At 37.0% G+C, this 20559-nt stretch overlaps 1 pseudogene; it reads left to right on the top strand.

The window, feature by feature from the left end:
• The first annotated feature begins 360 nt into the window (after window positions 1-360).
• The window catches only part of LOC114609457, a 27630-nt pseudogene continuing 7431 nt past the window's right edge, over window positions 361-20559 (top strand).

The following is a 20559-nucleotide window of genomic DNA, read 5'->3' as shown; positions in this document are numbered from 1 at the left end:
CTCAATCAGCTCACAGGGGTGAGTAAAAGAATAAAGCTTGGTATCTTTATTTGGTTTATCCAAGGAAATATAGAAAAAATGTAAGGTCGTTGAGTAGGTAACAGGCTTGCAATCATGAGGACATGAGTTCTATCCCCAGAAACCATTTTTAGCTGGGAGTAGTAGTACAGGCTTGCAATCACTGCAGTAGGAGCTGGAGACTGATAGGCATCAGGTGTTCACTGGCCAGAGAATCCACTTGGGAACTTCAGATGAGTAAGAGACTGTCTCAAAAAACAAGATGGAGGAGAGGGGTGGCGGCGTGGTTAGAAGAGGGGGTTCCAGGTCCCCACTTCAGGAGGTGCGAACCCGAAGGTCGATTCAGAAATGGGACGCAGGTCTTCAGACACTGAAGACGAAAGCAGAAGCAAGAGAAAAAAAGAAACATCGGAGGCGATCATCTTCAAGCAGTTCTTCAGACAGCAGGACATACAGCCACAAGAAGGGCGGGAGGAGGTCAAGGTCTGAGTCAAGATCCTGGTCTAGAGACCGCCAGCCTCGCTCACATTCTTATGACAGAAGATGCAGGTGCAGGTCAAGCAGCAGTTCTTCTTATGGCTCCAGAAGAAAAAGAAGTTGCAGTGTTCCAGGGGCGGAGGGAAATCCTATAGAGTTCAAAGGTCTTGGTCAAATAGCAGAACAAGAAGGTCCATATCAAGACCTCGTCCACGCTCACATAGTAGAAGCAGTGAAAGATCCAGTCACAGATTTGCTCATAGTAGGTCCAGGGACAGAGACAGGCATAAATTCTGGGACAAAGAGAAAAGAGAAAAGGAGAAGAATAAAGGCGAAGACAAAGAATCGCACAGCATCAAACGCGGGGATTCTGGAAACATCAAAGCTGGATTAGAACATCTGTCTCCAGCTGAGTAGGCCAAAGCCAGACTACAATTGATCCTTGAAGCTGCTGCAAAAGCTGATGAAGCATTAAAAGCCAAAGAAAGGAATGAGGAAGAAGCAAAGAGAAGAAAAGAAGAAGACCAAGACACCCTGGTCGAACAAGTAAAAAGAGTAAAAGAAATTGAAGCCATTGAAAGTGATTATTTGTTCAGCAGACATTCAGATCAAGTAAAGACATCAAAACGGCAGTAGAACCAAGTGAAGTGAAGCATGTAACTCCAGCATCAGGACCAGCATCGGATGCTGCTGACCCACCCAGCACTGGAAAGGAAATAGACCCTGACAGCATCCCCACAGCTATCAAGTACCAAGATGACAATTCTCTAGCTCATCCAAATTTATTTATTGAAAAAACTGAAGAAAAGTGGTTCAAGAGATTAATTGCTCTTCGACAAGAAAGATTGATGGGCAGTCCCGTGGCCTTAAGCAATAGACTTATGGTTGGATTGACAATAACCTTGAATATTTTGTTTTCTAAATACCAAAATTAATTTTTCACTCTTAAAAATACTTTAGCCAATCACATTTTAAAAATCATCTCATTTCATCCCTCATGTTAAACTAAATATTTGGTAACTTGAATCTAATATTGTGAATAGTGAATCTATTGTAAAAGGTCTGAGGGCATGAATATATTACACTGTTAATAAAGCCAATAATAAAAATAAAAATAAAAAACAAGATGGGGACCATCCTGAGGAACTTTGGCCTCTTTTCAACCGCCCCCCCCATCCCTCTCCCTCTCCCTTCCACTACCTTTCCCTTCCCTTCCTCCTCTCTCTTTTTAAATATATACATACATACATACATACATACATCTATATGTAACCCAATGCACCTCTCTAAGGTGTCCTCAGTTCCCTTGTGTCTCCTTAATTCTCTGTGATAAGATGCTGTGATGTTGAAGGAATCTTATGTTTCACAGAGTTTATTGTTTTATTTTTATGAAGACTAAAAGTAACTAGCTACTTCTTCATGCAATTCAGCAACCAGAAAATTATCTTGAGCAATATCTGTTCATTACTTAAATACACTAATCTATCAAGTTGTTGAAATGAAAAGGAGATATAAAATACTTTCCATGTATGCTAATTACATATATCTGATTTTCTGGTTCAACTTCTGGTAAAACTGAGGTGTCAAAATTTTTATCTCACATCTGGTGATATAGTTCAGTTGGTGAGCTTGCCTAACAGGCATAAGGTTCTGGATTCTATTCCCAGGATTGCAAAAGCTAGGTGTTTGCAATCCCAACTCTAATCCCTGCATTCAGAAAGTAGAGGCAAGAAGATCATAAATATAAGATCATCTGCAACTATATGATGTTTTTGACAACAACTTGGACTACGTGAGACCCTATATCAAAAATAAAATAAATTTAAAAATACAGTCAGTTAAAACATAAGGCTGAAAACATGATCCTGTAGGTAAAGATGCATGTTCCAAGCCTGATGACCTGAGGTAAATCCCAGGGACAAACTAAATAAAATAACTGACTTCCTGAAGTTGTCCTCTAACCTAAATGTATCATGGTGTAAGCATACACACACACACACACACACACACACACACATAAACACATATACGCACACACGCATGCACACATATGCATGGACATACACACAATGTAATAAATACTCATAAACCTAAAATTTAAAAATAATTTTTTATCTTGGAAACTGAAGTGGCATTGTTGAATACATCAGCGTGGTCTAAAACAACTGTTGCCATGCTATAGACTTGCAAGATGAATATTGAAAGTAGTCCATGAATGGCCAAGGCACACATGTAGAAGTCAGAGAACAACTTGATTGAGTGAATCCTTTCCTTCCATCAAGTGATCCCAAGAACTGAACTGAGGTTGGCAACATACTTTGTAACTATCATACTAGTTTTTAAAGTCACGTGACTAGATTGCTCATTATAGAAGTCTTGTTTCAAGATGTAGGCTGTTTTTCTTAGGTAAAAACAGAAATCACAAGCCATCATTCCTCTGTCTGAGATACTAGAATATGAACATAAGCTCTCATTTCTGCATCTTTTGTCCCTTCTCAGTGCCTTACCCTGGGAGACAGTCCAGAACCAAGTGTTGAAATAGTATACTCTCAATAGCAGCCTCATCTGCATCTCACTAAAAATTTACATGTGAAGTACACCTGTCATTGTGGGGTGAAAAGGTCCACATATACCTTTTCCCACTTCCTGGGTATCTGCTGTGTGTGTCAGGTAGTAGTTAACCCTGGTGTATTCTGAAATGAAGCTACTATTATGCTGCAGGAGAGAAGAGTCTGAAGTAGGTGACAACTTCCTATCTTTCTAGGAATAGCAGGAAATGTTGGAAGAGGGGTATTATAAGACTTTCCACGCCAGGGATTCTGAGGAATGTATTGAGCCATTTTGATCTAGTAACACAAAACCCTATTTTTTTCCCGTTAAAACTGGAGGTAGTTAGAGGTCATGACATAAAGCTTCAATATTTCCAGAGGAGTTAGATGAAGCATTCTTTAAAATGACTGCAGCAGACAGCATGAGCAAAGACATTCTTTCACTTACTACCTTAAATGTTCTTCAAAGAACAATAACTGAACAACCATTTGCATATCACAGGGACTTACGTTCCTGTTCTCCCACTCTCACCAATGCTAGCTTTCAATTTTCACATTCTTTATCCTTTGCCAAATAATATCTTCAGAATATTAACTTCAATTTCTCATTGGAATATTCCCAGCAAGATTTTAAACCTGATAAGTATAACTGGGTTTACTGATAATCAGTTTATATTCTAACAGATTTTTCCCACTCAGAAACAAAATACATGATTATTTTTCATGTCAACTTGGCTCTGATTAGAATCACTTGAGTAGAGAGTCTTATCTGAGGATGTGTCTTGATGACTTTTATTGATAAGGGTAGATCTACCCTAACTGTGGGCAGCACCCTCTGGCAGCAGCTCAGATGAAAGTGGTGTGGTAGAAGAAGGGATTCCCAGAAACACTCAGTTCCTACCTGGCATCATCTCACCTATTGCTTGACTCCTAAATAGATTTGCCCTGTTTTTACTGCTCATTACTTCACTGATAGCAGAACCAGTGTTCCTAAGTTTATGTCATGGACTAGGAACCAGCAGCTATGCAACAACCTCTTCGGCTTTGATTACTAGGTGGGAAAGCTGAAGTACTCAGACTTTTAGACAGATCAACAAAGACATGAACAACAGATTGACACAAACTCCCTAATTCTCTAGTGAGATATAGCCATTTTGAGAGACTCTCATTTAGAGAGTCTCAAGGACAAAGTAACAACTTTTTTCTCAGGTACATCTGCATTACATTGATTTTGCTCTTCTAGAGAACTCTGATTAATTGAGGATTTGGGACATATGTTTTGGGTTTAGGAGGCTAGTTTGTGTTTGGTTTAGGACTCTGGGACAAGGGACTGAGGTGCTTATTTTACATATCAATGAAGACTTGGCCTTCTTGTTTTCTCCAAATCCCTCAGTCCCTACCTGGCATACCCTGCCCTAAATCCTAAACTTTCTAGCCCAGGAGCTGAGCTGCTCTTCCCCAGATGCTCAATCATCTCAGAGATCTGCTGAATATGGCATTAACTGTATAAATTTATTATGACACAGACTCCCAAATCCTAACAGTGACCCTCCCACCAAGGTCTCCAAAATATATGGGCACAGCAGTGACAAAAGACTCCCCCCAGATTGTTGTACACCAAACACAAATACTTTGTCCATTGCCAGGACACAACATAGACTGTGCACAGAGAGCCCAGAGAGTTAACTGTCTCATGTTGTCTAAAACAAGGTGAGGGCATCTCTCCCATTTACCTCCTCCATTGAAATAGCTTGTCCTCTTCTGAGCCTGATGCCCAGACTGCCTCTGCTCTCAGGTGATAGAGACCACAGGAAACTGGAAGAACTCTCTACGTAGCAGACTATGGATTATTCTATGTTATTTTAATTATTATATGGCACGTAGGTTCTAATTTATTCTTCTCAGGTCTCATATCATATTGACAGCTAAGCTAATTATAGCTTGAAATCTAGAGGACAAGCACCTATCTTCTTACACCAAGGTACTCTACCATAGTGTTAGATCATTAGTCAATTTATTACATATATAACTTTTTTGCTCTTCTTTTATCTAATATAACTAAGTTTGCAATGACTGATCCCAATAATCAACCACCTGCATCTCATGGTTAATATTTGAATAGAAAAAGGTATAAGGTCTAAAGTTTATGAAAGTCTAAGAATATGAAAACTTCTTAAAAAGTGTTGGAAGGACTAGGAAAATGTTTTGAGGTTCATAAATACAAGTTATGAAAGATTAATATTTTTGTATACTTGGAAAGACTATTCTTGTAACCTTCAGGGAATCTATTCCAATCTACCTTGTATAGTCAAATTGACTCAAGATAAGTACAGTTATTCAAATGATTGTTTTCCTTCCCACCTACCTATTCCTGAGGATGGGATTTATTTTTTTCCTTTTTCCTGGAAGCCCACACCAATCATCCTTCTCCCAAGATGATGGGCATAAAAATTCTACCCAAGAAACAAGATAACTTCTTGACTTTATATTCTGCCCCTAAAATCCAGGTATTCCCTTAGAACCTGCATGCAGGAAAGTTCCAAAACAGTTATCCATAGATAGTCTTGCCTAGCCTTATAGATATCTTCAACTGAGAATACCCTCCTACACACAGATGATCCCACAACTTGCACAATAGTGAAGAAACTAATTCTTCCTGATGTTGGAAAACATTAGAACTTTTACAACATACTCCATAATGGCATTCCAAAATAAATAGAATATATTCATAGATTATTATGTTATCCTTTATTCATTTATTATCAACAAAATGATGAGATTTTTTTTTATGGACCCTGCATCAAGGGACTGATATTCACAGTTTACATAACAAAGCAGATCTGACCTCCAGGTTCTCCTAGTATCTTTCATTCCAAACTTGCCATATTTTACTACGAACCCTAACTTTCCAGCCCAGGGACTGAGCTCCCCTTGCCACACAGGTATACCCTATATAACCTAGATATTTTAATCTCCTTGCTTGCTACTTCTCTGTCTTCTCCCTACACACCTTTTTTCATCTTCTCTTGTCTCCCATTTCTTTCTCTCCATGATGACATCCTTTGCCTCTGTCCTTGAGTACAGTGAACTTGCCAGTAGATTCCCAAGAAACCTGACTATATAATTCATCTGGCTTGAATTAGCTCCTTTCACTTGCAAAGAAATAACCTATCAAGTTGTAGGAGTTATTTTTCCCTTATACTCTGTGAGTCCCAGGGATTGATTCCAGGTTTTCAGGGTTTGTGTCATACTGAGGTCAGCCTCAGCATGAGGAGGGTCCTGAGAAAAGTAGGGATGTGAGTTGTACTAATTCAGCAATTACTCAGAGTCTGTAGTGGGTGCAACCTATCAGTTCAAGTGCTCTCTTTGTGAAAGCTTTCTCATTATTCTTCCTCCTTCTCCTTTCTTCCTTCTTCCTTATTCTTATCCCATCTCATTCTCTTGCCTTCTTCCTTCTCATACTTTGCCTTCTCCCAACCAGAGAACCCAAGCCCAATCTTTTATTTACTAAAGGGACATCATCAAGGCCTTGATCTTTATTAGTGATATTTTTAGATATCCTTAAATTTACATAAATTATGAATCCCATATCATTAGTTTCCACCCCTGCTTCTTTAAAACTAAAACTAAACAAGACATGAGCACATTTCATTATAGATTTTTAAAAAGCCTGTTCTTCGTGGGTAGCTGGGCACAGCTCTCATGGTTTTCTGGTACAGCAGATATCAATCTTTAGTAACCGTTTTCATTTAAGAACAGAAAGGTGACAGACTACTAAGGATAAAATGATGTTTTGAAAAGTGTTAAATTTATGCAAATAAAGTAGGCACTGTTATCTTCAATCTTTCAAATAACTAGTGAATAAAATACTAACATTATATTCTTAAATATTATCTCTTAATTCTCTAATTTTTGTTTCCTATCTTGGCAATTCTATAGATTCGTATTTTCTCCTTCTAATACTACTTATTTTTTGATCATATACAAACTTTTCTCCAATAAAATAAACCCATATTATTTGCTTGTATTTTATAGATTTCTTCCTTTTCTATCCATTCCTTTTCTTTCTGAGAATGCTTTAAATCTGTATCCTTGATGTTGCCAAGCTCACCATGGCTAACTAATGCATTAGTCATTAGAATGGCGGATACATGTATTTCTTCATAATTCCAAATCAAAGCTAAGTCTCACAACAAACAATTCTACAATGGGCCAAGTAACTTCTATGATCTTTGTGGTTGTGTTGTTGAGGTCTTTCCCCTTGGTCCAAAGGCCAAGGATAAGGCTTGTACCTCATCTTTCACAATTTCTTGACCACTTCCATTTCTCATTCCTGAGAACTACATCTGTTTCATTTATTATGATATGATTAGCTCTGAGTAAGGGGAAGTGTATTTCCCAAAAAAAGAGATTGAAAGTAAAATAGAAGAAACAGTAGATAAGTTTAAGGACAAGAACAAGAATCATTACACCCAGAGATCAATGGTATGGTGATGCTCCAGGGGCAGGAACTGTGTCACACCTCTAGTTACACAGCTATGATGAAATTGGCAGTGTCTAACATATATTTTGAATTATTTATTTATTTATTTATTTATTTATTTATTTATTTATGTGTTTCTATGCACATGGTAGCCAGAAGCAGTCTTTGAGTTACTTGCAACTGGAGTTGCAGTGAACCACCTGAGAGGATCTGGGACAAGAATCCCAATCCTCATGATGGAGTCGCAAGTACTCTCACAAAATTTCCACATATTCAAACATATATGCACATACCTAAACATAATTAAAAATAAATTTGAAGAAAGCAATGAATTCTCTAAAAGTAAAAGGAAAAAAGAGAATTCTATTGTAAAATACAGAAAGATTTGTAAAAATGTCCTTTTTAAAAACCTGAGCTGAACTACAAAGACCCAAGAGATTGAGAAGACAAGAATGGGAAAGTTTGTATAGCTTAGTCACAGGAAAAAAGGCAAAGAAATTAAAAAAGAAGATGTTTAGAAATGTTAAAGTTAGTGGAAGATAGGAATATATGTTTAGTGAGCCCCAAAGTAAGATAGACACAAATAAAAATACTAGGGACTTCATACGTAGACCACTAATCTCTGAACTTACAGATCACCTTGAAATCAGCAGAGCAAACTATCACGTTACATGGACATGGGTGATATAAGATTTAACTGATATGTCATAAGAAAGACAAGAGGAAAATTCTTAAGAATGCATCTCCAGGATGCTAAAGATGGATGCTGTCACATAGAATTTTATAGTGACTCCATGTGCATGCACGTAACAAACATACAAGTACTGGCAAAAATATAACAAAAAATATAGATATAAAAATATGATAAAAATGTGTTACTTGTGTTCTATTAAGAACTGTTAAAGGAAACTCAAGTTGAGAAGTTGTGTCCTTTGGTAACATGCATCCATAGTAGTCTAGATCCTCTTAGGATGAATAAGCAAATGTAAAAGACAAGGAACTGTTTTTTGTTTTGTTTTGTTTTTAGCAAAGTTTAAAAAATTAGAACAAATACATATGTCCATTGACAGCTTCAATTATAACAGAAAAAAACTGTAGCTCTAATATGAGACTTATAAGGTACAACATACAAGCTATTTAAAACACAGAGAATGATATTACAGTATTAAAAGGTTTCTACAATTTTTGCATGAAATAGTAGGATATTAAGCTCATGGAGACTGTCTTCTGTTAAAAATTCACTGTGTGATTTCAGTTGAAACTACTTAAAGACAATGATTGGGGACAATTGCTGAAGAAGAAGAATCCTTGTGGTTGATGAACTGAGGGCAATACTGGAAATAATATACAACTCATAAAATAGCATCTGCAGACAAGTGAGAAACATGCTAAACCTACAATTAACTGATGAGTCAAGAAGCAGAAAACATAATGCGTCAAGCCAAAAATTAAATGGCCTGCACAAATGCAATTGGGCTATTGATGAAGGACAGGTTCGGAGGAATGTTCTCAAATTATGAAAGTTGTGTTGTTGTTTAGAAAAGCAGAAAGAAATCACCCTGGGATATATTTTCTAAACTTTTCTGTGAAGAGTTATGCTTGTTCATCGAATTGAATGTTTTCTTGACTTGAACCTAAATCAAGATGGTTGTAAATCTATTTTTGAATCTATAATAAAGTTTATTGTACCAAAAACCCTCTGTTGGTCTTGTTGGAGAAATGAAATGACTCACTCAGTATTATTTCTCGTATGGCTTTTCTCTAACTTTGACTATGATTTCCTTTTCTGTATGTGATTTTGTGAACCTCTGAGTGCAGGAGTCTTCAGAGTCTGGGAGAGGACTTTAGATCCCCTGAAACACAAGTTATAGATAGTTTTCAGGAGCTCTACAGGAATTCGGCAATCATAACTGGGGTCCTGTGCAAGAGCAGCATGTGTCTCAACCACTCAGCTATCTTGCTATTTCTAACTCTATCAGAAGTGACCACAAACCTATAGAATATCTTGGGCCCCAAAGTGTTCTATGAGCTTGCTATGCATTTAATTTGATAATCATGGTTAACTTCCATTTCTAGGACAAGAAAATATGAGGACTTTTGTAGTGCAAGAGGGACTACCTCCTGATCATACGACTGCTGACTACAGGACAAATGAGCTGACCTCTGCTTCCAGTGTTGAGGTGAATAGGCAGTGTTAATAACATGTGTAAAGTAGACTCACTATAGGGTAGAATAGTTTCTCAGAAGTTGAGAAGCAGGCATTATCTGTTTATACGATAAAATTCCTGTAAACAAGAAGTTGCTTGAATATCCAGGCAGAGTTCACATGTGTTACAAGAGGATATAAGATTATCGTAGGCTCAGAATGAAGTTCTGTTGGTTGCATGTCTGCTGAGCATGCAGGAAACCCTGGGTTCACACTTCAGCACTGCAGAAAAACAGTATGGTGATACTCAGCTGTAATCACAGCACTTGGGAGGTGTATGCAGGAGGATCATGATCATCCTTGGCTACAGAGCCGGTTCAAGGCTAGCTTAGGCTACACAAGATTCCAAAAATTAAAAATAATAGAAGCTGCAATGTTTTAAATAGAGATGCCCCACATAGACTCATGGGATTGAATGTTTGACCCACAGGGAGTGGTATTATTAGGACATATAATCTTCTTGGAGCAAAGGTGTCACTGTGAAGACAGGCTTTGCGGTCTCATATAAGTTCAAACTACAACCAACCAGTATGCCACCTTCTGCTGCCTGTGCACCAATATATGAAACTCTCAGCAGGTATGCCTTTGTACTTGGACTACATTTCCGAAACTCTAAGCCAGTCTTAATTAAATGTTTTTCATTGTAAGAGCTGCCTTGTTCATGATTTCTCTTTACAGCAATAAATCCTAACTAATAATGTCTAATGAAAATTTGAAAAAAAGCAATTGGAATACAAAATTTAAACAATCTGCAAATATTATTAATAATCATATATTTTATCTACTCATGTAAAAATAGTGAGTATTCTAATTTTAGAAATAATCTAGCCAGCAAAAGTTATCTGAACATATAGACAAATCACACTGACCTCTATATTCTTTATATTTTTAGTTTTTACCTTTCTTACTTCATATATGTATTAATTTCATAAACAGAAAGGGGAAAAAGAGAAAAGTTTTCCCCAAAGGGGAAAATGTGAATGCCACTGTCTCAACTGCTTAAGGAAGGAATATAAAAGAATAAACATACTTTCATCTAGCTTTAGGCAATATCTTTCATGTTAACTGCTTCTGAAAATCTGCTGTCTTCTCAGAGGGAGACTGCTCATTAAGCACATTTCAATAATGTAGGAAAGAAATATGGCAAAGTTACTAAAGAGTGATAGTTCCTTCAGAGTGCACTTAGTACAGGGTCCATAGCTTCTCCTTGAATATATTTTCATTCAATTACTGAGTCATATCATCGTGCATAAGTGTGAAAACCCACTTTCAATAAGGGTCATTTTTCTCACATCGAAATTGGTCCGTGTTATATCTTTGGAGCCTTGGAGGAGCCTGATGATTTTAGAGTATTTGATATTCACACAGTTTGGGTTTTGCAATCCCAGAGGATATGGACAGCATGTGATGATGATAGTAGCATTTGTTTTCTTACCTGCTCAGTGAATGTTGTCATTATATAAGACTGTGTCCTTATGAATTATAGAGAAGACTTCAAATATAAACCCAGAAAAATGGTTTTACATAGCAATGAAAAAAACACCAAAGTATAAATGTTTATACCAAATACTTTGTTTATTATCTATTAACAACCTCACATATCTCTATCTATCAACCCATCACTCTGTCTGTCTGTTTGTCTGACTGTCTGTCTGTCTAACCTATTGTCTATTGATCTAATATATATCTACTCAATCGACTTTCTATTATCTATAATCTATCTATTATCAATAATCTATTATCTTTCCATGTATTTATTATCTATCAATCTATATATTATCTACCTATCTTTGAAAAAAATATTCTTTTTTTGGAATTTCAAGTAGCTGTAGTTTTCTGAAATAAACATATATTGTGTTGTTCTATGATATGGTGTAATGGTTGGGTAAGTATTAATCATCTGTACAGTTTTAGGAAGAAGCATTTCTATCATGCTGAATTCATATTTTTTGTTGTTTTTAATCAGCTTGGATCCAGTTTTGTTAAACAAGCAAAGGACTTCATAAAGCTCGGCTGAAAGCTTGTGAAAAACAAAACAGACTTATCTGGGTGGAACTCCTTTCTCCATCTCTAGCTTTCTGATGGAAAATAAGGTTTGCAGTCTCTCTCCTAGTTCAGCTGTTACACTCTAAACTGAGGGTTCTGAGAGGCAATCATCTCTATGTCTAGCACTGGATTATTTATATAACTGATATGTCTCATTTTTCAATCTGAATTTGATCATATTTCAGAGAAGAAAAAAATGGGAGGCATATTGGTTTCTTATGGGAGTTAAAATGTAAGCAAGAGAACAAACTTGAGTTTCATGTTTTAAGCATTTTTCACATTTTTTTTTCCATAGAGTCTCTAAGCAGCTTTGATCTCACCCATTAGACTAGATTGTTGAGACCCAAGCGTCCTCCTATATTTGCTTCCTCAGATCTAGAATTACAAGTATGTACTACCAACCCAGACCTTTAAAAAACTGGCTTCTGAGAATCAAATGCAAATCATCATGTCTCAGACTCTCAGATAGGACAAACAGAAACACCCAACCCCTACAACACCAACATGCTAACATTTGGTTGAATTGCTAAGAGTAAATATCATTTTCAGAAACATAGCCACAGGTGATATTTCTCTTCTTTGGCCTCTGGTTAACATAACAAGGCAATTTAATGGTACAAATATCACTGTGGTTGTATGCATGCAGTTGCCAGTCTACAAAACATGCCAAATTTTGAAATATCAATCTCTTCAGTGCCAAGGAGTAAGAGATCTTAGTGCAGCCTAGGATTCCATCTGTACCTGTTGAATTAGAGTCAGAGTGCATCCTCTTAAAGCTTAAAATAGTTTACCTAAAATGGACAGTATATATTTCTGTTCAATGGCACTTATATTAAAAAGTCTTGTATTTAGAATTCCCTTCTTTTTATATTAAGATAATGAAATTATCTTTCCTTTCGGTGTGTGATCCTTAGAAGATTCTGTAATGCCTTCACAAATGCCTTCACTAATTCCCTCAGACTTACAAAATAATCAGGTTCTTTATGTGAATTCACTCAGGAATTCCTTGTGCACTAGCTGACAGAGAAGAGAGTTTCCAAAAAACATTTCTATTTGTAGGATGTGTATATATGTGTACAAGCATACGTGCACCTTAGGCTCTGAGACTTTTATTTTTCTTTTCTTTTCCTTTCCTTTCTTTTCTTTTCTTTTCTTTTCTTTTCTTTTCTTTTCTTTTCTTTTCTCTTCTTTCCTTTTCTTTTCTTTTTTCTTTCTTTTTTTTTTTAGACAGGGTATCAGTAATTTGGAACTTACCAAGTAGCCTGGGCTGGCTGCTCAGTGAACTACAGGTATCTTCCAATCTCCAAGTCTTCAGCACTGGGTTCAGAATTACACAGATACTTGTGTGAGTTTGGGGATGAAATTCAGGCCCTCTTGTTTGTGAAATAAGCATGTTACTAGCTGTCTTTTCTACTCAGCACTTCTAACCAAGTGACTGCAGAGCCATCTAGAAGGACTTTTAGTTCATAGCTTCCTCACTGGGTCTCTGAAGAGTCTGTATTCAAGGGTTTGTTCACCATTTTCTGCTAGAGCTGATTTGTCATTCACTGAAGAACAAAGTAAAACCCCGAAAACTTTATTTATGAGAAACAGGAGAAAAGTGGGTAAAAGACCAAAATAAACATAACTATTTTCTATATTTGGACACTAAAAAGAAACATTTTATACACTGCTTTTAAAAACATTAGATGTCTTCTTGTTAGTAATTTTCTTCCTTTTTGAAATATCTTATATATTATGGTCTATCATATAACTGACATCAAGCCATAGAGCCCCTGTAGAAGACTGTTAGGAAATATTTTGACACTGTGTTGTAGAAATAATTGTGAACAACTAGTTAACTTACTCTGCTATAGTTCAGTCTCCTGTCATGTAGAGAGGGCCAAAGGTTTCCTCCGAGTAGCATGATTCTAAGATGTCCTCTATCTCCCTATAATGCTGAGTCTACCGAAAGGACATAGAGAAGTCTGCTGTTTGTTCTCATTTCATTCTGATACTGTGAGTAATATTTCAACCTAAAGCATCTAAGAGAAGAGAAATGTTTATTCAACTTACAGTTCCAGTTTACAGCCAGTATTTTATGGGGAAATCAAGGCAGATATTACAAGTGTCAATTCTGTCACCAAGAAAAGAGAGAATAGATATTTACTGCATGTTTCTGTCTTTCTTTCTCTATGTATGGATATAGTGCAGCAACCAATTTTTCCACATCCAGTAACTAAAAAGGCAACAGCTAAACAACCAGAAAAACCTGATTTAAAAAAAAAAAAAAAACACTGCTCAGCTAGCCCTCTCTTCCCAGCTTATTCTAGGCTGTGGCAAATGGATGGCTTGAAACCATTCTTTCTCTGTTATGTAACAGAAACTGCATGTTACAGATGCTGTCCTAAAAATGAGGAGCTTCCATTAGCCTAGGGAAAAGTAACTGTGTTCACTGAAGCTCCATGGTACTTGAAATATGTGAGAACTATACTGGTGCTGAGTAACAACAGTTCCAGGCCATTGCACTAACAGTAACTCCCAGTCTCTCTTACATTTTTCTTTTGCAAATGCTTTCAGCTATGCTTACCTTTGTGTGTGTTTTTATTTGTATGTGTGCAGGTGTCCATGCCCATGTGTATGTTTGTGTTTGTGTGGGTATGTGTGTGTCTGTGTATGTGTAGGTCAGAGAACACTTTGCAGAAATCAATTCTCTGTTTTTACTCCATGAATCCTGGGGATTGAACTCAAGATGACAGGTTTGGGAGCTTTGTGACTTTATTTTTATGACTTTATTCTTTGAACCATGTGAAATGTTGTCACCCTTAAACATCATCTTTTAAAAGGTTCAGAATACACACAGTTTGGAGACATTTATTAACAGTGGGTTGGTAATGAAGGTTGAATTCACTGTTGAAGCAGACATCCTCATTTGAAGTCATTTCTTTTGCTAACATTACTAGCTATGCTGGACCTCAAATATTACACATTTCATTAGGTACAGTGCTGAACAATATGAACACATATCTGTATGGCATATTTACCTTGTTCTTGCCAGATAGTCCCATGTTGCATGTGGAGGAGGAGGGAACACAACTTTTGATTTTTAAAACTTTATAATAAAAAAAATCTCAACAACAAAAAAGTAACCTTTCTACTTGTGAGGATTAAAGTTCCTGAAGTGTTTTAAACAAGAACACAAAGAAACACAGACATCCCAAATGTAAGAAACCTCCCTGACCACCAGGACTCACAGAAATCTATGCAGCACAGCTGCAGTCTGTGCTCTTGTGTCTTTTACACACCAGGCAATCTTCAAGTTGTTGTACTTTCTCTCCCCTTATCTCTGATAAGTCCTAAATGCAGAGTTCAGAGAAGACCAAAGGAAGTTCTGCATCAGGATGTCACTTGAATTTGATCTGGGCAGAAGTGAAACAAGGGAGGAACAAGACAAGCACCTGGTGCTTTGAAGAGCACAGTGAAGTATGAGTGTGTTTCATATGGTGCTGAAGTTCAGGTATGCAGCAATGGCGCAAGGGGCTTGGGTGTGGTGACTCTCATATTCCTTTATTGAAATCTGTGTAATTCTCTTTTAAAATTCTTCCTATGTAAGCATTAGAACCTAATTTTGATCCCTCATAAATGAAGGAAAATATAGTGAGGCACTGGGAGGAACCCAAATTAGAGCCCATGGGCTCGGCGACTCCCCAACATAGCTCAACCAGTGGACTCTAGAACAATGAGAGATCCTGTCTCAAAAAACGGGGAGGATAGCAACTGCTGAAGCTAACCTCTACTCTCTATATGCCTGCACACAAGTTTGTGCCAATACATATCAACACATCTGATAACATCCTACCTATCACTGGGCAGCCTTATTGTTGCTTGTTCAGGTCTTTTTTTTTTTTTCTTGACTGCTTGACCACTATTTTAGTTTCTGAGTGACTAAATGTGAGGACCTTTATTTTTTTCATTTTTAAATCAGAATCCCTGGGGTTTTGCCATGTCAGAATACATACAAATCCAGAAACTTATTTCCTAAGTCATTTCATCATTATCCATAATTTTGATAGATTGGGGCTGTGGGCAACTCAGGCCAAGCCCACCTGTACCAGTGTTCCCCCCCCCACACACACACATGATGCTTTAAAAGTATAAAAAGTATTTTTCAGGGATATTGTTAACCTTGTGATGTTCACTTTCTTATGCTATGAAGGTGACATATCCATTCCTATGCAATGGACACATACATTTACCTCTTGTGCATTAGATATAACCTCATTGTAAGCACATGAAATGCACTGCTTATCAACTACAACATGTATAATTTCTCCATTATATCTGAAATTTATAAGAGGAACTTTTGGTAACTTCAGCAGACTGAACTCCCTTCAGATCCCCCACTACACTGATTTTCTGCAACATTGATAATTCCCTAAATCTGTTATCAAAATGGATATGATCACTGTCCTTCCTGAATAACTAATATGTAACTTTAAAGTCTCCACTTCTCTTTCTATGATTGATAGCATTAGACAACTATATGGATTGAGGTATAGTAGAATGTTCCTACAGTGTGATACCTCATATTCTGGATGCAGACACCCTATATAGATATTTATCCTCTCACATTTTCAGTCATCCTTCTGTTGTGGCTTGAGTTTTAACGTGGTGTTGGGAACAGAACAAGTTAGTAGGATGTAAGAAGAATATTTGCTGGTCTCACAGTCAAATGAGTATATAACATCTGATAACACACAGGGATGATCATTTTAGGAGTTATAGCCAAGAAACAGTAGCTGGCATTACTCTTTATGACTAGTATGCACAACTAGCCAGAATTTCTTGTAAGAATCATTTTCTTTCATCGATTTTACTCTACTAAAATACATTGCGGTGAATGTGACCTTCCTGGCTAAAATTGGAGTGGGTATATGTTTCTGGAGCAGGTTAAATCAGTCTCTCCTATGTTAGAACAAGAAAAGGAGTACAGTAACTCTCAAAGGAGATTTATGTTATTGCTACCAAAAAAGAAAAGTAGGTAGAGAAAAAGCATACTATGCTTGTGGTGAGCTTGTGATCAACTCATTTCTTAGACTCCATAGAGGAGATTTTTCAGGGGGACAGATCTAGGCTCAAAGTGGCCAGATCTAATTGAGGATGCAAATTACCTTGGTTGATTTTAACCTAACACTGGTGGTCTAGGTGAATAATAGATGTATTCTTTGGACTTGTCAGGCAGCTCTTCTCAACACCATGTAAATGTAAATTCCAAGACAATGAGAACTTCTATGCCTTAAGTGGACAATATCTAAGTAATGACACACAAAATTGTCTCCTGGCCTACAGAGACAAAAACATTGCATGGAGGTGTGCCCTCCTTCCTATTGCTTTGTGATCCAGAAGGTTAACTTGCTTGGATTATCTTAGTTGTATTCTTTTTCTCATAAATTCCAAAGTCCGAAGATTGGGGGTGGGGGGTATTGGGAAGCTGTTAATTCTTCTGCTGTACCAGGAAGGAAGAAAGTATATCCTTCTCCAGTAGTCCTCTGCCTTAGGTATACTTTCTAAAGCTATAGAGTTTGTTCTGATGATGCCTATTGCTTTTATGTAGGTCTATGTTAGGTTCAAGCTATGGTGCAAAGTGGGTTCATATTGCTGCTTTTCATGAAGATGTTTCCTGTCTTCTGTTGGTGTTCTTCATATCATTTGAGTGTTTGAGATATCATTATGCAGAAATTGGGTTTGTCTTTGTCAGCATTTATCATAGGTGATGGTATTGAATGGAAATATCCAATGACAGAGAATCTGACAAAAACATCAATCAGGAGAAACATCAGTTGACTTGTGAATTGCATGCTGAGTAGGCAGCACCTATAGCTTAGCAAGTGAGGGCAGAGGAAGGCCACTAGCCAGGTTGACTCCAGTGGTCACCATCAACAGTGCCACACACAGTGCATCTGAAATGCTGAAAATGCTTTGGTGGACCTGCAGAAACTTCTTCTTATCTTGGAATCAGTGTCAGATAAGGCAAAATACTGAGGGAGTGGATAAGTAGCTTTTGTGGGATTGTGAATTAGAATCTTCAGAGTTATTGCAAAACCAAGTCTGATGACACTAACACCACTTTTAAACTGTTTAGTGTGTGTGTGTATGCATCAGTGTGTGTGTGTCAGTGTGTGTGTGAGTGCATGTGTGCATATGCATACATATATCTATGTGTATCTGTGTGTGTAAGTATATATGAGTGTGTTGTGTATGTCTGTTAGTGTGTGTATTTGTGGGAGGTGAGTGGGAGTGTGTGTATGAGTGTGTGAGTATGTGTGTATATATGTGTGAGTTTTTGTGTATAAAGCGTCTCTGTGTGTGTATGGTATGTGTATGTGACTGTGTTTGTCTCTGAGACTGTGCATGTACCTATCTATGTAGGTGTGTGAGTGAGTGTGTGGGTATGTATTTCAGTGTGTACTGAAGCAAATGAATGTGAGAATGCTCATGTGCATATATGTTCATGTCTCTGTAGGCCAGAAAACAATTTTGTATATCATTACTTAGATATAATCCACTTAATGCAAAGAAATTCTCACTGTCTTGAATTTGCATTTACATGATATTGAGGATAGCTGCCTGGTCAGTACAAAGAATCCATCTATATTCATCTCTGCCTCCTGGGTTGGGTTAAAATTAATCAAGGTAATTTTCAATAAAGATAGGCTTTACTGGGGACCTATTTAGAGTTTCAGAGAATGGGCCTTCGAACATGATTGCCAGGAATGTAGTAGCAGGCAGTCAGGTATGGTGTGACCTTGCAGTTAATCTGGAAGCATAAGGAACATACACATACACACAAATGCACACACAGAAAAATGTGCACACTCATACAAAAACACAGATAGATAGATAGATAGATAGATAGATAGATAGATAGATAGATAGAGACAGAGAGAGACAGAGAGACAGAGACAGATAGACAGACAGACAGACAGACACACAGACAGACAGACACAGAGGAGCAAATAGAAAGATATAGAAAAATAAACAGAGAATAACAGAAACACAGACACAGAGAGAGACAGACACAGAGATAAAGGAGGGAGGAGATATAGATGTAGATATAGATATGTGAATGGATGGATGGATGGATGGTTGAAAGGGCCAACAGACAAATAGTTAGAAAGCACTAACCAGGAAAGGTAGGAATTTTTGTAAATCCAAAGCTTTGTGTAAATAATATAGCTTCTCCAACAGGGTCACACATCCTAATACTTCCCAAATAATTCCCAAACTAAAGACCAAACATTTAAACCTCTGTGGGCCATTTCATTCAAACCACCACATCTGCTATATATGGGAACTAATATCATGTCCTCATGATCATATGGCAAATGATTTATCTACAGAATTATCTGCCAGCCAAGTTGTGAATGAATTAATGAAGAATTAACAGGTCTGAAGCTACAGCAATTTTTGGTTGATTAGTTTCAGTTTTCTTATTTAAAGTTTTCATATTATGATATGTTTTCATGCAGGAGACCTAATTATGTAGCAGTCTGTGGGAACCACTATTTTGATAGGGATGTATTGAAAGATTTTGGAGTACAGAGTTTCATATCTTTAATTTAGACATCTCTTATCTCTCATGTATCTCAAGTTTGTTTGTTTTTTAATTGTACTTTCAAAGGGAAGCTGGCCAGTAAGTAGATGTCCTCAGTACTAAGAGATCCAAATTAAGAAAAAAGACTTTCACAGATTTTGAGGCTAATTTAAGTGGAAAGTGGATGATAAATAGCCTCTTCTTTGGAAATATTTAGCAACCCAAAAGATTACGAACAATCAGCTGTGGCAGAGATTGTTGGAATTGTTCTGCTAGGGGTGACTAATCTAAGATCTATGTGGCAAAGAATACCAATTGATGTGGCCCACAACAAATCTTAAGCATTCTTGAAATTTTATGATATCCAGACTAATTTGCACCAATCTGTATTATGCTGGACCTAGCTGTGATAATCTATATTAGAGAGATTCTACTATAGAAAACAGTTTGGAACTGTGACTATTTATCAAAACAATAGTAGTGGGCTTACCACTACAGTGAACTCTCCCAAAACTATTTCTTGGTCAGACTTTCATTACTAGACTTGTGTTTCTTCCTCTGAAGTGTATCTTAAATTCAATCAGAAGGCAGATAGCTACCTGCCAGATGTGTACCACTTCCATACGCATGGCACATATGATCCCCTTGGTCTTTATTACAATTTACCAGATTCACAGCTGGGGAAGAGTCACTTTTCTTAAAGGGCATGCTAGAGTAGATGGCTTCACACACAGAAATATATAGATAGAATAAATTGGAATCTATGAATTATTAAATAATAATACTAGTGTCAAAAAGGACACAAAGTTAGTTGGGAGGTAGAAAGATGAGATACGTGTATGTAGTTAAAGTGAGGAATTGAAGATGAATACGACAAAAATATACTCTGTTATTTTTAAAGAATTGATAAAATAATTTTATAGATATTTCTCCTGTGAATTTGATAAAACTTGATTGCAAATGTCTGAGAATTAACTTCATATGTGACAATACCCTGTAACAATATCAGTAAGTTGGAGTTAACTCTTTCTAGTCACAATTAGGCCATCAGAATCACTAACTTCAGGTACAACATCAAAGATTCCTTAATGTGTTAACTAGTCAGAATTAGTTTTCCTGTTACACACACACACACACACACACACACACACACACACACAGGGAGAGAGAGAGAGAGAGAGAGAGAGAGAGAGAGAGAGAGAGAGAG

This window comes from Grammomys surdaster, unplaced genomic scaffold, assembly GCF_004785775.1.
Source record: "Grammomys surdaster isolate TR1022 unplaced genomic scaffold, NIH_TR_1.0 125973, whole genome shotgun sequence".
NCBI classification, from domain to species: Eukaryota; Metazoa; Chordata; class Mammalia; order Rodentia; family Muridae; genus Grammomys; species Grammomys surdaster.
This window is presented reverse-complemented; position numbering and strand designations above follow the sequence as displayed.